Genomic DNA, 18370 nt, shown 5'->3' with positions numbered 1-18370 from the left:
TTTGTAGTTCACTTCTTCAGTTAGTCTTGCTAGGATGGCTAGAACGTGTGTATTCTGTATGCGAACGCAGGCCGCAGTTCGCGAACAGCTGAATGTGCTTTTGGCTATGGTCAGTCACCTTTAGGTTGCAGCTAGGGGTGCGGCGGTGGCGAAGGATTTGGCTCGTCGCATAGGACACCTCAAATGTCGCTTGTTTTGCCCACGTGTTCTGCTTCCGAGGTTTCTCCTAGTGCACCCGACGCGGCAGATCCGCCATCAGAACAGGGTGAGTGGCGGGTGGCAACACTTTCGCGTCGTCCGAGGCGGGAGAGCCAATGCAGAGACTAAGTTAGAATTATATATTAATACCTTGAGCTGCTGACGGGCGTTGATATATATCAACGGGGACTGGTGAAAATGTGTGCCCCAACCGGGACTCGAACCCGGGATCTCCTGCTTACATGGCAGACGCTCTATCCATCTGAGCCACCGAGGGCACAGAGGATACTGTGACTGCAGGGACCATCTCGCGCACGCCTCCCGCGAGACCCACATTCGTAGTGTCCCGATCCAACACACTCATTACTCGTGGAAGACATTCTTACCAAATCCCGTAAGAGTTCGGCTAATATGTGTGCATCCGCACAGAAGTAGGAGGTCCTGGTCGGTATTGCCAGATCTGTATACGTATATGGATATGGTGTCTGTTCTTTCGGACACAATGAGTGTGTGAGTGGGTAGATGGTCGCATCTTCAGCAAGGTCCGAGCGAGCACACGGGGAGAGGAGTTTACTGGTTGTTGGGTGCTCCAATGTCAGGCGCTTTATGGAGCCCCTTAGGAAGGCAGCGTTCAGGGCAGGAAGGAAAGCCACTCGGTATGTGCTCTGAGTAGGTATGCAGGGGGACCTCATCCGAGATGTGGAGGCGGCCTTGCCTGTTGGCTATCGTGCGTGCAGGGTGCATTCGTCTGCATGTTGTGGCTCACGTCGCCATCAACGATGCCTTCCGCATGGGTTCAGAGGCCCTCGTCTGTTCGTACAGGCGGTTGGCGGTGGTGGTGAAGACTGCTGGCCTCGCGCACAGGATGCAAGCAGAGTTCGCAATTTGCAGCATCGTTCCCAGAGTGACGGTCTTGGCTGCGGAACACTAGACCTCCTGGAGCGTGTCGGGGTTTAATTTCTCGCGTGTCTATTCATCTTCGTCATTGTGCAGGCTGCTAATTAAAATTCACCTACCTCAGAACGGCTTCTGCTCAGTGTCCCTTCACTCGGCAACGTAGATACTCACAAGATGATGTAAAAACAGTGTTGTTAAAAAACACCACCTAATATCTACAATTACTGACGCCGCGCAACTCTAATTATGAAAGAAAGTGCTGTAGAGATACTGTCATCCAATTTCATCGGGCAATAAGGAAATGGCTTCTGACAAATAGTCGGAAATTTCCACACAATAATGTTTATTTTGTCCTTGATAACCAAAGAAAAGGTACTACTCAGTCCACTTTCAAACTATTGGCTATTTCCTTCCAGTTCACGATTCATACACACATTTCACACTCACAGCAGCCAGAAATCTGCCCAAACCCGACCCAAATTAAACAACGTTTTCACAGTCATTAATTTCACCGCTAATATGAGTTATTAAAAAAAGTGTTTGCCAAAAATGCTCAGTATTTAAGTACTGAAATATGCCACGCGGGTACTACGGAGCCCAATATTTCACACGCGCATATCTGTCCAACAGATTTAGTCAAAACCTCTAAAATTTTGCCAAGCAGTCTTCAATAACAGTTGCTAACGACTTAGCTCACCAATAACCCAAACACTAAGTAATTCTTCAGCTTACACATTATTTTTCCTGGCACTAGTAACATGACCGTCCGCGTTCAAAGCTGGAGAGAGACTCCCTTCTTCCAGCCTCATTCCCAATATAACTTTCAGCTAATGAGCGGGAACCGTCTCGCTTCTGATTGACTGACCGTACTCACAGCCAATCAGAATACTCGCTCATGATCGTACTCGCTCCAAAACTGGCCTGCACCAATCCTTATTCACAGTCGCATTTGCGTCAATCTGAAATCATTAATGTAATGTTTAATAAACGAAAACGAAAAGACAATAATACTGGAAATTCTCTTTAGATACAGATTTTACTCCAGCTGACTTTCTGGCTGCTCTGTTACAATAGCAATCACACCTAGACATACGTCATCAGCAAAGTGGATAAATGCCCTAGGATCATTTTCCCACGACAGGTTTGTGTAACTCTTGCAGGTACTTAAGACAGTATTTAATACAATATAGAAATTTGACGAACGTCCCACATACACACTTTCATTTATTCATAGGCTCACATAACTCATAATAAAATAAATACTGATTTTATTTGTGCTTTCTGAAGTTATTCTAGATGTCATACTACGAAAATTGTAAGGTATTTCAATATTTTTTATATTAAATATCAGTTAAATAATTCTATCCCCTGATACTTCAGGTGAGTAATTCAAATGACAACCAAAAACAAGTCATAAATGTTCCCAAGTGAATTTCCTTTCTTAAGTTTAGTTTTCCCAACTTTAAAGTAAATTTTTATATCTCCGAAAATATGCCCACTAGAAAGCTCAGATCCGGCACCGTGCTGCTGCTACGGTCGCAGTTCGAATCCTGCCTTGGGCATGGGTGGGTGTTTTTTTTTTCTTTATTATGATTTCATTCCCCTGCCCCATATGGGCAGGGGAGGGCTGTCAGCGGCACAATCCACTGCTCTTCAGCCGAGTGACATGACAACTAAAATAAGAATAAAATGTTCCATACATAAGATGATAAAAAATGAGAACATAAAACAGAGTAATGGGAGAAAATGGAGGTAAAAATAGACTGACATGGAGACGTTCATGGGGGACAGTTAAAAAAGTCACCAGAAAGTTAAAAAAACACAGTTGGCGATTCTTAAAACACAGAGAAGTCACTGAATGGACACGCACAGGTTAAAAGTCGGCCACAGTACTAAAAACACTCCAGAACAACAGACTTAAAACCCACTTGGAGCACACACGACCAAGAATAAAACTGCCAGGTGGAACCTGCCGAGGGAAATGTCAGAGAGGATGGAAAAGGAGGGGAGAGCAAGGGGCAGCAGGGCAGCCGGTGGGATGAAGAGAGTAGGGGCGTCAGTGGGTACACCAAGAGGCAGGAGACACGTCGGGCTGGAGATGAAGAGGAAAGACAGGGCAGGAACGAGCGCAGAGACACTGAAAGGGGGCACAAGAGATGGAGGGGGAGTAGGAGGGGGAAGCCGCGCAGGAGGAGGGAGGGGGAGGAGAGGGAGCCCTGAGGAGGAGGCAGGAAGATCGTGTTAGAGTTGGTAGGAAGGGTAGATGTCAGGGCGAAGCTCATCATCCGGGAGGGGTAGATAGTGGAAGTTGATGGGTGGGAGGTTTTTTTTCCTTATTGTGATTTTAATACTCGTATAAAAACAGTTAGGCTGGCAGCAGCACAATACGCCGCTCTTCAGCCCAAGATATTACAATGGTGAAACAGAGAAGACACATGAGTTGGAACAAAACGGCGGGGAAGAAACATTAGACACATGAACATAAAAACATGAAGCCGTTCACACTTGATGACAATCCACACTACAAACTGTTAACACGACGCACAAGCACTGATGACTTTGATGGTACACGTGAACGATGGAGTGTAACGGTGAACACTGAACACAAAACACGACGGCACACACGAGACACGGATGGCGATGATCTCCGGCGTGCGAATGTCCACGTAACGTGTGCGAGTCCGGCAACCTGCCAAGAGGGGAAGAAGGGTGAGGGGGGTGGGAGAGGGGAGAACAAAGATGCCAATGGCAGAGGAGATGGGAGGAGGAGGAGGAGGAGGAGGAGGAAGAGGAGGAGAGGGATGGGGGAGGGGAAGCCCGGGGGAGGAGTGGGGTGAAAGTGAGGAGGGAGGGAAGGGGGGATGGGTGGGTGTGATGTCCTTAGGTTATATAGGTTGAAGTGGTTCTAAGTCTAGGGGACTGATGACCTCAGATGTTAAGTCCTATAGTACTTGGAGCAATTTGAACCGTTAGAAACCTCAGATTTTCACACCAGCTTTCTATTAATAACAAAGTGCAGTACACAGATTTTGAAAGCTATTAAACAAAAACTACTATCCTTAATTTAGATTCTTATAGGTGGGGAATGTACGCGTTCAGTAAGAGACACTGAATAACTTTCCCACGGCAGGCAGTGGCAGATGCACGTGTGTCTCCCGGGTAGGCCGCTAGATGTCAGCCCCCAAATTTACATACAGAATGCTAAAACAAAAGTTCGCTCGGAACACCTTGCGATGCGACACTCCGTTATGGTGTGGGTATTTGTAGGACTCTCAATACAATGTCAGGGGTGCACTGCACAAAGGAATCAGCTACTCGGGTAGCATGGTACTTGTGGAGTGTGCATGCCGATTTTTGGTGCTAGGTAGCAATTTGAGGTGCTCTGATGAGCACACGCCAGTCGATATGCAGCAAGGGAAGTCAAACGGCGTTCAGAATAAAGGCACTTCGACTGTCAGTTTTTTCAGTAAACTGTCGAAGTAATCGTAATAGAGTTCCCGGATTTACTACTCCCCAGAAAATTTCTCGCGCTCAAATTATTCTTGGGACCGAGAGTTGGCTGAAACCCGAAGTGGAAAGCTCAGAGAGGCCATGGGTGGGGTAGCGTTGTTTGCAGTTCACAAAAATAGTGTATCCATTGAGGTAGAAGTTGAGTGTGACAGCGAAGTCACTGGTCGCGTATAACAGGTGTAGGTGAAACCAAGTTAATTGTTGGATGTTTTTACCGGCCAGCCGATTCTACTGTGGCAGTTCTAGAGTCATTCAAAGGAAGTCTACCGTCAATAGCGCGTAAACACCCGAATCATGTAGTAGTAGTTGCAGGCGACTTTAACCTGCCGAGCATGGACTGGGATATCTATAGATTCATTGCGGGGGGTATAGACACACAGTCACGCGAAGTACATTTGAGCACGTTTTCTGAAAATTGACTTGAGCTGCAAGCTCGGGAGCCCACATGCAATGGAAATATCTTAGACCTTGTAGCTACAAATAGGCCGGACCATACGACACTTTCAGTATAGAAACGGGGATGGGGGATCATGATGTCATTATGGCAGCTATGATTTACGAAAGTTAGTAAATCAGTCAAGAAAGCTAGGACAGTGCCCCTGCTGGATAGACTAGATAAACAGCTATTAGCATCTAACTTAGACAGTGATTTGGTATCACTTAGTTCCAGTAAGATGGATGTAAAGGAACTATGGGGAAAGTTTAAGCAGATTGTAAATCGTGGTCTTTATAGTTACGTGCCTAGTATGTGGATAAAGGATGGAAGACCTACCATGGTTTAATAACGAAATTCGGCAGATGCTGAGGAAGCAGAGGCAGTTGCACTCTCGGTTCAGAAGGTAAACGTATGAATGACGACAAGCGAATATTACTAGAGATACGTGCGTCTGTGGAAAGATCTATACGCGAAGCATACAACTAGTACCATCGTCTCACCTTAGCAACAGATATGGTACGGAACCACAGAAAATTCTGGTCTTACGTAAAACTGCTAAACGGGTCTAAGACTTCCATTCAGTCCCTTGTTAACCAACTGTTGTCACAGATAGCAAAACGAAAGCCGAAGATTCAAATTTCATGTTCAATAAATGATTTCCACAGGAGAATCGTACAAACCCACCGTCATTCGACCCTCGGACAGACTCCCGTATGGATGACATACGTATAGACTACCTGGTGTAGAGAAACAGCTGAAATATTTGAAAGTACATCAGTCGCCAAGTCCGTATTGAATCACAGTTTGATTTTGCAAAGAGTACTCAACGACACTGACCCTTTACATAGCTTGCATTTATCGTGAATCTCTAAACTGGAAAAAAGCGCGGGTGGGTCCAGTGTATAAGAGGCGTGTCCGCCCCCGATAGCTGAGTGGTCAGCGCGATAGAATGTCAATCCTAAAGGCCCGGGTCGGAGAGTTTCTCCGCTCAAGGACTGGGTGTTGCGTTGTCCTAATCATCATCATCCCATTCCCATCGACGCGCAAGTCATCGAAGTGGCGTCAAATCGAAAGACTTGCACACGGCGGACGGTCTATCCGCCGTGAGGCCCTAGACACACGGCATTTACATTTATAAGAAACGTAAAAGAACGGACCTGCAAAATTACAGATCAATAACCTTAAGTAGCATAGTCCACAAATCAGCATGGTATAGAAAGCATCGCTCGTGCCAAACTCAGCTTGCTATTTTCTCAAATGATATATTGAGAAATACGGATGAAGGGCAACAGGCAGATTCCATGTTTCTGGATTTCCGGAAAGCATTTGACACAGTGCTACATTGTGGGCTGTTAACGATGATACGAGTACATGTAATAAGTTCACAGGTATTTGTGTAGCTCGAAGACTTTTTAAATAATAGAACCCAGTATGTTGTCCTCAACGGCACACGTTCATCGGACACACGAGTGGTCCAGGGAAGTGTGATAGGACCCGCAGTTGTTCTCTATTTAGATAAATGATTTGGCGAACAGAGTCGGCAGCAATCAGCAGGTATTTGCTGATGATGCCGTGGTGTACGGTAAGGTGTCGAAGTTGAGTGACTGTAAGAAGATACAAGACGACTTAGACAAAATTTCCAGCTGGTGAGATGAATGGCAGCTGTACCTACATGTGGCAAAATGCAAGTTAATGCCTATAAGTAGGTAGATAAGACGCGTAATGTTCGGATACAGCGTCCTGCTTGACGCAGTCAAATCGTTGAAGTATCTGGGCATAACATTGCAAAGCGATATGGGGTGGAACAAGCGTGTGAGAACTGTGGTAGGGAAGGTGAATGGTCACTTCGGTTTGTTGGGAGAATTTTAGGAAAGAGGATTCACCTGTAAAGGTGACCGCATATAGAGCGCTGGCGTCACCTATTCTTGAGTGCTGCTAGAGTGTTTCGTATACATACCAGGTCGAATTGAAGGAAGAAATCAAATCAATTCAGAGGCGGGCTACTAGATTTGCTACCGGTAGGTTTGAACAACACGTAAGTAACTCAAATGGGAACCCCTGGAGGGAAGGCGATGTTCGTTTCGGGAAACGCTGTTGAGAAAATTTAGAGAACCGGAATTTGAAGCTGACTGCCAAACAACTCTACTGCCGCCAGCATACATTTCAGGTAAGGACCACGTAGATGAGAAACGAGAGATTAGGACTCGTAGGCAGGTATTTAGGCAGCCGTTTTTTCCTAGCTATTTGCGACTGAATAGGAAAATAAATGACAAGTAGTGGTACAGGGTACCCTCCGCCACGCACCGCACGGTAGTCTGCGGAGTATCTATGGATATGTAGGTACTGAGAATGTTTAAGTCAGCAATCTATTATTAGCGTATGTTCGAGGTATTTCCAAGATGTGGAGTCTAGATAAGCTTTGATTTACTGACAATATGATTGATTCTGGTGATCGGAAGGAACACTCGATTATTTATCTAGGTCCACCTACCCCTGAAAGTACACTTTCCTTTTAGATTTACGTTATATCGGGTTTCACCGGCTCTAAATACGTTGTTTAATGAGGGGGAGACCACTTTCTACAAAAGACGTGAATGCCTATCTGAGGGGGTTACTTCGAATACTCCTCCAGCTAAAAACCAATACACTGAGCTTCTCACTCTCCACATTTTCTACGCTGGCTATGGAAATAACGGGCGTACCTATTGCTGGGTTTTCTACTGAGGATCTCTACGTTTCGTCTCATCTAAACAAAACAAAAAATATGTATTCCTGATTAAGTAACCGAATATATGCCAGTTTTACAACCCTGCTGTCGCTCGTGGCTTGTGATAACGATTTTTTTTTAGTCTTCTCAGAACTGAACTTCCAACCTACGTCCTCCATTATCTGCTCGATGTATTCCAAACTCTGTCTTCCTCTACAGTTTATGCCCTCTACAGCTCCCTCTATCTCCATGGAAGACAGTCCCTGATGTCTTAACAGGTGTCCTATCATCCTGTCCCTTCTCCTTGTCAGTGTTTTCCACAAATTTCTTTCCTCTCTGATTATGCGCAGAATCTCCTCTTTCCTTACCTTACAGTCCACCTAATTTTCACCATTCGTCCTTAGCAACAAATCTCAAATGGTTATCACTGTTAGCATTCAACCGCGATTCTTATGCATATATTTTAACAACGCGTTTCAAGAGACAATGCTCTCATCATCAGGTTGTAAAGTCTATGTCATGAAATTAAACGGACTAAAAAGACAAAATACCATCACAAATAGTTGGGAAGTCCATAGAGTAAAACAGAATTAAAAGTATATTGGACAGTGGGTCCTCGTCTTACATTGAAGTTGTTGACACAAGTCCATGGCCGTCCCATAGCTACCAAGTATGCTGTCGCACTGTACCGGCTCGGGAGCTGTTTTGGACTGACGTGCCTAGGTGGTGTGGCGTGGATACAGCCGTGTGCTTGACGGTAACGCTTTGCTATTGGGCGCCTTATTTCCTTATTGCATTGGTTTTCCATCGTTAGCCTCTCACAACTCCGTCAGTGACATGCTATAAGTTTAAAGTCGCATAGCTACCCTAATATAATTCTAAAAACCCGCTAAAAAATCTCATTTCTTTAAAATTATCTTGTGCATTTAGAATATTGTCTTGTTTCTTTTCATGGATAACTATCTCGAATTCCTCTAATAAATCAAGTTTCCTCCCTTTCTTTTCTACATGCAATATTTCTACGTCATCTTCTATGCTATTAAAGGGATGGCCTGTTTCATATATATGGTTCGCAACAGCTGATTTGTCATAATTTCCTAACCTGAACGCATCTTTATGTTCTTTATACCGGATCGCGAATGATCTTGCTGTCTGCCCTATATATTTTGCATCACAAGTTCTGCACTGAATCTTATAAACTCCCGATCTTTCAAACTTATTTCTCTTCTCGCCAATATCGTGCTTAAGGCTATACCTCACTAGATTATTAGTCTGAAAAGCTATTTCAACATCGCATGGCTTAAAAATATTTGCAATCTTTTGTGAGACTGTTCCGTAGTATCGCATCGTGATAATTTTCACTTTCTCTCCATCAGGTTTTTTCTTTTTGTGCTTATTACTTTTCCGTAACAGTTTTTTAACCATATCTATTTTGTAACCGTTATTCATCGCTATTTTCTTAACGGTATTAATTTCGGTCTCCCTATCTTTTTCGCTCATAGGTATATTGACTGCCCTATGCACGAGACTACGAAAAGCAGCTTCTTTATAAGCCTGCGGATAGCATGAATCATTCGGGATCACGGCATCAGACGTAGATTGTTTTCTATAAACGGAGTACGCATGTTTGTTGCCCTGCTTTTTTATATTCAGGTCCAGGAACTGTAAACAATTGTCAGTTTCATACTCCACGGTAAATTCTATTTTATTATGTGCCTCGTTGAACTTTTTTACTATTTCCTCAATGTCCTCATGGGAACCATCGACAAGTAACAGAGTGACGTCAACATAACGTTTGTAATAAACAATTTTATCCATTATGTTATCGTCGGAATTTAGAACTTTATCTTCAAGGTCGTTGATAAAAATGTCCGCCATAGTTCCTGAAATACTGGACCCCATGGCTAACCCATCGTCCTGAATTATTACAAACGTTATGTTGACGACTCTCTGTTACTTGTCGATGGGTCCCGTGAGGACATTGAGGAAATAGAAAAAAGTTCAACGACGTACATAATAAAATAGAATTTACCGTGGAGAAGAGAAATGAGTTTGAAAGATCGGGAGTTTATAAGATTCAGTGCAGAACTTGTGATGCAAAATACATAGGGCAGACAGGAAGATCATTCGCGATCCGGTATAAAGAACATAAAGATGCGTTCAGGTTAGGAAATTATGACAAATCAGCTGTTGCGAACCATATATATGAAACAGGCCATCCCTTTTATAGCACAGAAGATAACGTAGAAATATTGCATGTAGAAAAGAAAGGGAGGAAACTTGATTTATTAGAGGAATTCGAGATAGCTATCCATGAAAAGAAACAAGACAATATTCTAAATGCACAAGATAATTTTAAAGACATGAGATTTTTTAGCGGGTTTTTAGAATTATATTAGGGTAGCTATGCGACTTTAAACTTATAGCTTGTCACTGACGGAGTTGTGAGAGGCTAACGATGGAAGACCAATGCAATAAGGAAATAAGGCGCCCAATAGCAAAGCGTTACCGTCAAGCACACGGCTGTATCCACGCCACACCACCTAGGCACGTCAGTCCAAAACAGCTCCCGAGCCGGCACAGTGCGACAGCATACTTGGTAGCTATGGGACGGCCATCGACTTGTGTCAACAACTTCAATGTAAGACGAGGACCCACTGTCCAATATACTTTTAATTCTGTTTTACTCTATGGACTTCCCAACTATTTGTGATGGTATTTTGTCTTTTTAGTCCGTTTAATTTCATGACATAGACTTTACAACCTGATGATGAGAGCATTGTCTCTTGAAACGCGTTGTTAAAATATATGTATAAGAATCGCGGTTGAATGCTAACAGCTGCTACCTCGACTCCATAACGGATTATATTAAATCTCAAATGCCTCGATTCTCTTCTGCTCCGGTTTTCCCACAGTTCATGTTTCACTACCATACAATGCTGTGTTCCAAACGTATATTCTCAGAAATTTCTTCCTCAAATTAAGGCCTATCTCTTGGCTATGAATAACCCTTTTGGCAGTGCTAGTCTGCTTTTGATGTCCTCCTTGCTATGTCCGTCATGAGTTCTTTTACTGCCCAGGTAGCAGAATTCCTTAATCTCATGTTCATCGTGACCATCAACACTGATGTTAAGTTTTTCGCTGTTCTCATTTCTGCTACTTCTCATTACTTTCGTCTTTCTTCGACGTACTCTCAATCCATAAGCTGTACATATTAGACGGTTCATTCCACTCAGCAGATCATATAATTGTTCTTCTCTTTCACTCAGGGTAGCAATGTCATTGACACCTATCCGCCTTGGATTTTAATTCCACTCAAGAGCCGGCCTGGGTGACCAAGCGGTTAAAGGCGCTACAATATTGAACCTGAATCATGCCTCGGGCATGGACGTGTGTGATGTCCTTAGGTTAGTTAGGTTTAAGTAGTTCTAAGTTCTAGGGGACTGATGACCTTAGAAGGTAAGTCCCATAGTGCTCAGAGCCATTCCACTCTAGAACCTGTCTTTTATTTCCATCATTGCTTCCTCGATGTACAGTCTGAACAGCAGGTTCGAAAGACTACATCCTTGTCTTACACCCTTTTTAATCCGAGCGGTTCACTGTTGGTCGTCCACTCTTGGTTCTTGTACTTATTGTATATTACCCGTCTTTCCGTATAGCTTACCTCTATTTTTCCCAAAATTGCGAACATATTGCACCATTTTACACTGTCGTACGCTTTTTCCTGATCGACATATCCTATGAACGTGTCTTCATTTTTCTTTAGCCTTGCTTCTATAATCAACCGCCGGCCGGGGTGGCCGAGCGGTTCTAGGCGCTACAGTCTGGAACCGCGCGACCACTACGGTCGCAGGTTCGAATCCTTCCTCGGGCATGAATGTGTGTGATGTCCTTAGGTTAGTTTGGTTTAAGTAATTTTAAGTTCTAGGGGACTGATGACCTCAGATGTTAAGTCGCTTAGTACTCAAACCATTTGAACGATTTTTTTGTGTCAATTCATTTTCAAATTTCATTCGGATATTTTTGCTTTTAATATAATACAAATATGTTCACAAGATGCTTTATGATTTCTTGATGTATCAGCAAATTTTATGTATCTACACTGAGCAGTTTCATTGTGTTACACGTAATGACACAAGTAGCTTCTCTCCCAAATACGTTGTGATTCATGCGATAGTTACCAGTCGCTTATGGTTGTTACTTACTTATCTACACTGAGCAGATTCATTGAGTTACACGTAATCACACAAGAAGCTTCTCTCCCAAATACATCTTGATTTATGCGATAGTTACAAATCTCTTATGGTTGTTACTTGCGATGTGTCTGTCGCCCAGTGTCTTGAGCGTTATAGGATTATGTATCACATGGTGATGGGGATCAAATCATTACCATCTATTTTACTGTTCTGATTCACATTTTTCGTAGTTCCGTGTTTCTGTTGTTGCTTTCATTTCCTACGAATCCAACCTTACTTCTGAGTCATGTACCACATTACAATAGTGTTATTACCAACAGTCTCGGCCGGCCGCGGTGGTCTAGTGGTTCTAGGCGCGCAGTCCGGAACCGCGGGACTGCTACGGTCGCAGGTTCGAATCCTGCCTCGGGCATGGATGTGTGTGATGTCCTTAGGTTAGTTAGGTTTAAGTAGTTCTAAGTTCTAGGGGACTGATGACCACAGAAGTTAAGTCCCATAGTGCTCAGAGCCACCAACAGTCTCAACTAATAGACGGGTAATTCAATCCCTCGGGAACTGAATATATATGGTCTAGTAAGACTGATGTTGTGTTTCAACAGCATAAAAACAGATTCATTGACAGTTATAAAATCAACTTATTTCGAATAAATGATTGAATGATATGAAATGTTTGCCTATCTTCAGTGAGCTAATATGATAATTTCGTTGCAGAAACTATATGGTGCCCAACGCCTTTTTCTTAGTCGATTACTTTATGATGGAATTCATTTTCTTGCTTCTGTTCGTTTTTTCCCGTTGTTACGTGTGTTTCCTGTCACACCTCATCCTCTGCGGCATTACGATGTTACTGAATCAATATCGCAGGCACTCACATTTGTGGGGAAACAAAGAGTGGAGTGGTGTCATAACGTGTATGATACAACGTTTCTAGAGTAGTTGGTAAACAAGAAGGGCGGCAAAGAATGGAGTGTCGCCGCGAAATATCTCTTCTGAGCGTCTCCCAATTCGTTTGGTACAAGTGGCGTACTAATGCCTTCTTAGAGGAACACTCTGCTTAAAGGATGTGGAAAGCAGAGAAACAAACACACCTAGAACACCCAGACTGTTAAAAGAATATCCTCCGATTTTTCTTTCACTCCTTTATCAACATTAGGCAGTTCCTTACACGCTGCTATGCCCTTAGAGAACTTTAATATCTTTAAACGAGGAACGTCAGTAGCGGTAAAGAGGATGTATTTGTGGAAAATGAATACTTGAACTCTTATTAAATTACTTTTCTGGAAAAGAAGCGAAGATTCTCTCTCTCTCTCTATCTCTCTCTCTCTCTCTCTCTCTCTCTCTCTCTCTGCCTCTTTCCCAATTTCAGTTTGCATTGCATACGTTACGGTTGTAGAAGAAATCGAGTAAGTATCAGTATGAACTCTTGTCCGGAAACAAAGTTTCTAATCATCTAGAACAAACAGAATGCTAAATAACGTAGACGCATAAGACTGGAATACATTTTTTTCATTTTTTGCCTGTTATTTCTTATACTGGAAAAGCTTTATTATTCAGGACATGTTTCTGTTCCGATTGAAATATACGCATTGCCTCTACATGTAAAATTGGAATATATATATATATATATATATATATATATATATATATATATATATACTCCTGGAAATTGAAATAAGAACACCGTGAATTCATTGTCCCAGGAAGGGGAAACTTTATTGACACATTCCTGGGGCAGATACATCACATGATCACACTGACAGAACCACAGGCACATAGACACAGGCAACAGAGCATGCACAATGTCGGCACTAGTACAGTGTATATCCACCTTTCGCAGCAATGCAGGCTGCTATTCTCCCATGGAGACGATCGTAGAGATGCTGGATGTAGTCCTGTGGAACGGCTTGCCATGCCATTTCCACCTGGCGCCTCAGTTGGACCAGCGTTCGTGCTGGACGTGCAGACCGCGTGAGACGACGCTTCATCCAGTCCCAAACATGCTCAATGGGGGACAGATCCGGAGATCTTGCTGGCCAGGGTAGTTGACTTACACCTTCTAGAGCACGTTGGGTGGCACGGGATACATGCGGACGTGCATTGTCCTGTTGGAACAGCAAGTTCCCTTGCCGGTCTAGGAATGGTAGAACGATGGGTTCGATGACGGTTTGGATGTACCATGCACTATTCAGTGTCCCCTCGACGATCACCAGTGGTGTACGGCCAGTGTAGGAGATCGCTCCCCACACCATGATGCCGGGTGTTGGCCCTGTGTGCCTCGGTCGTATGCAGTCCTGATTGTGGCGCTCACCTGCACGGCGCCAAACACGCATACGACCATCATTGGCACCAAGGCAGAAGCGACTCTCATCGCTGAAGACGACACGTCTCCATTCGTCCCTCCATTCACGCCTGTCGCGACACCACTGGAGGCGGGCTGCACGATGTTGGGGCGTGAGCGGAAGACGGCCTAACGGTGTGCGGGACCGTAGCCCAGCTTCATGGAGACGGTTGCGAATGGTCCTCGCCGATACCCCAGGAGCAACAGTGTCCCTAATTTGCTGGGAAGTGGCGGTGTGGTCCCCTAAGGCACTGCGTAGGATCCTACGGTCTTGGCGTGCATCCGTGCGTCGCTGCGGTCCGGTCCCAGGTCGACGGGCACGTGCACCTTCCGCCGACCACTGGCGACAACATCGATGTACTGTGGAGACCTCACGCCCCACGTGTTGAGCAATTCGGCGGTACGTCCACCCGGCCTCCCGCATGCCCACTATACGCCCTCGCTCAAAGTCCGTCAACTGCACATACGGTTCACGTCCACGCTGTCGCGGCATGCTACCAGTGTTAAAGACTGCGATGGAGCTCCGTATGCCACGGCAAACTGGCTGACACTGACGGCGGCGGTGCACAAATGCTGCGCAGCTAGCGCCATTCGACGGCCAACACCGCGGTTCCTGGTGTGTCTGCTGTGCCGTGCGTGTGATCATTGCTTGTACAGCCCTCTCGCAGTGTCCGGAGCAAGTATGGTGGGTCTGACACACCGGTGTCAATGTGTTCTTTTTTCCATTTCCAGGAGTATATATATATATATATATATATATATATATATATATATATATATATATATATATATATATTAGTATTTACTGGTCTGCAAAAAGCTCGGTAGTTAATGGTTCTTGAAAAGACTCAATTGTTGATGGTTATTGTTAATTTAATGGTCAAAGATTTGTAAAGTTTTTTCAGTAGGTAATGTGGAAAATTAACTTTTAACGAGTTTATTAAAACTGCAACACTACTATCATCAATATGTGTAATTAGCCTGAAAGTGAGTTATTGCCCATAAAAATAAATGAATAAATATGTAGTGCAGCACTGTCTCTCTATTACTATTTGAGTAAGACACCTCAGATTTCAATTAGAATATTGACTGAAATATAAGTCCTTTGAGTACGCGTTAAATGGCATTCTATTTAGATCCCGTCGGAGACCAAAATGTACCTGTGTTATCTCCTGAAAGATCATTGCCAGTAAGACGCCGAGATGATCAAATGTTCAAGCATGACATTCGAACCGCCCGACATAACATCTGTTTCTGTAATAATTAGCCGGCCAGGGTGGCCGAGCGGTTCTAGGCGCTACAGTATGAAACCGCGCGACCGCTACGGTCGCAGGTTCGAATCCTGCCTCGGGCATGGATGTGTGTGATGTCCTTAGGTTAGTTACGTTTAAGTATTTCTAAGTTCTGCGGGACTGATGACCTTAGAAGTTAAGTCCCATAGTGGTCAGAGACATTTTTGTAATAATTCGTAAACATTCCAGAATGAGTGCCACACTCAGCAGTGAAGTGTGAGCTCTTCTGAATCTTCCTGGCGGCTTAAAACTGTGTGCTGTCCTACACTCGAACAACGGGAGCTATCCTTCCGTGAGCAATGCTGTTACCGATTGAACAATCCAACCACAACATAATGCGGCCTCGCACCTTCCCTTCTGCCTGTATCTCTCCCTGCTTTTCAAGCTTCACAGACACTCTCCTCCATGCTACGTTTGAACATGGACTATGTAGCCGTGATTGGATACTGCATGGAGAATGCATTGGCGGAAGTCTGGGATTGTGGCCCCATGTTGCTGTGATATAGCGAGCGTTGGTGCGAGTACTGGCAGTTCGGAGCTCCAGAGATCGCATCTGCCGCTCAGCTGGGTGCCACACTATTACGATACGCGTTCTTCCGGCAAGAAGATAGATTACCAATGAAGGTAGTCAAAGCTGAAGCGAGATCCACAGGAGACGGCGATTTCAATTTAGTATGATGCTATGTGTATTAAGGATCCCATTGAAGTAAGAATTAAATTTAGTATGACGTTATACGTATCACGCGGAGAAAGTACGATCAGTCTTTCCACGGTGTAGATTCTACGAGGTGCATTCAAGTTCTAAGGCCTCCGATTCTTTTTCTAATTAACTACTCACCCGAAATCGATGAAACTGGCGTTACTTCTCGACGTAATCGCCCTGCAGACGTACACATTTTTCACAACGCTGACGCCATGATTCCACGGCAGTGGCGAAGGCTTCTTTAGGAGTCTGTTTTGACCACTGGAAAATCGCTGAGGCAATACCAGCACGGCTGGTGAATGTGCGGCCACGGAGAGTGTCTTTCAACGTTGGAAAAAGCCAAAAGTCACTAGTAGCCAGGTCAGGTGAGTAGGGAGCATGAGGAATCACTTCAAAGTTGTTATCACGAAGAAACTGTTGCGTAACGTTAGCTCGATGTGCGGGTGCGTTGTCTTGGTGAAACAGCACATGCGCAGCCCTTCCCGGACGATTTTGTTGCAGTGCAGGAAGGAATTTGTTCTTCAAAACATTTTCGTAGGATGCACCTGTTATCGTAGTGCCCTTTGGAAAGCAATGGGTAAGGATTACGCCCTCGCTGTCCCAGAACATGGACACCATCATTTTTTCAGACTGGCGGTTACCCGAAATTTTTTTGGTGGCGGTGAATCTGTGTGCTTCCATTGAGCTGACTGACGCTTTGTTTCTGGATTGAAAAATGGCATCCACGTCTCATCCATTGTCACAACCGATGAAAAGAAAGTCCCATTCATGCTTTCATTGCGCGTCAACATTGCTTGGCAACATGCCACACGGGCAGCCATGTGGTCGTCTGTCAGCATTCGTGGCACCCACCTGGATGACACTTTTCACATTTTCAGGTCGTCATGCAGGATTGTGTGCACAGAACCCACAGAAATGCCAACTCTGGAGACGATCTGTTCTACAGTCATTCGGCGATCCCCAAAACAATTCCCTCCACTTTCTCGATCATGTCGTCAGACCGGCTTGTGCGAGCCCGAGGTTGTTTCGGTTTGTTGTCACACTATGTTCTGCCTTCATTAAACTGTCGTACCCACTGTCGATGAATTTCAATTGGTTTCACACCACGCAAATTCAGAAAACGAATGATTGCACGCTGCTCAAGTAAGGAAAACGTCGCCATTTTAAGTATTTAAAACAGTTCTCATTCTCGCCGCTGGCGGTAAAATTCCATCTGCCGTACGGTGCTGCCATCTCTGGGACGTATTGACAATGAATGCGGCCTCATTTTAAAACAATGCGCATGTTTCTATCTCTTTCCAGTCCAGAGAAAAAAAATCGGAGGCCTTAGAACTTGAATGCACCTCGTATAGGTGAGCCTGAAAAGATAGGCTACACCAAACACAATCACAACGGACAAAATGTTACTCATGACAAGTATCATTTAATACCATGTAATTCCGCCCCTGGTCCTGATAACCGCCTGGATTCGGTTGCCGAATGAGTCTGCAAGGTTGTACGGGTACATCGCATACAGATTAAGCCATTCGCTGAGGGATATGAATACGCAGTTCCACCATATCACGGGGAACAGATGTCGGCGTATTAGTCACTGTTCCAAGATGTTTCGCAAATTTTGTGTAGGATTTTGTAGGTCAGTCGAGATGTAATAGGGTGGGGGAGCATTCAGAAATCATCATTACTCTTCCGTTCCGATAAACTCTGTTGTTGTCGCTATCACATGGCTGTGTGAGCAATGGCCTCTTTCGAGGTGACGGAGTGCAAACGTCCGTTTCATGCAGTGTTCTCTCTCTGACGGATGGAGATGGGCCTTCATTGACTGCCTGTAGAAATTCCTATCGAGTTTGGAAGCGATTTTGGTTCTCAAGCCTTGAAAAACGTGTCCAATCCCTCCCAGTTAGAATCTGTTTCGGGCCACAATTCTGACGTGGTGTTTCAACCAGTGTTCAAATGATTCAAGTGGCTCTAAGCACTATGGGACTTAACATCTGAGGTCATCAGTCCCCTAGACTTAGAACTAATTAAACCTAACTAACCTAAGGACATCACACACATCCATGCCCGAGGTGGGATTCGAACCTGCGACTGAAGCG

At 44.4% G+C, this 18370-nt stretch overlaps 1 non-coding gene across 1 annotated transcript; it reads right to left on the bottom strand.

The window, feature by feature from the left end:
- Positions 1-401: 401 nt before the first annotated feature.
- Positions 402-476, bottom strand: Trnat-ugu (transfer RNA threonine (anticodon UGU)). The gene has a single exon. It is a non-coding gene; the product is annotated as a tRNA-Thr (tRNA).
- Positions 477-18370: the final 17894 nt, after the last annotated feature.

Source organism: Schistocerca serialis, chromosome 2 (assembly GCF_023864345.2).
Source record: "Schistocerca serialis cubense isolate TAMUIC-IGC-003099 chromosome 2, iqSchSeri2.2, whole genome shotgun sequence".
NCBI classification, from domain to species: Eukaryota; Metazoa; Arthropoda; class Insecta; order Orthoptera; family Acrididae; genus Schistocerca; species Schistocerca serialis.
This window is presented reverse-complemented; position numbering and strand designations above follow the sequence as displayed.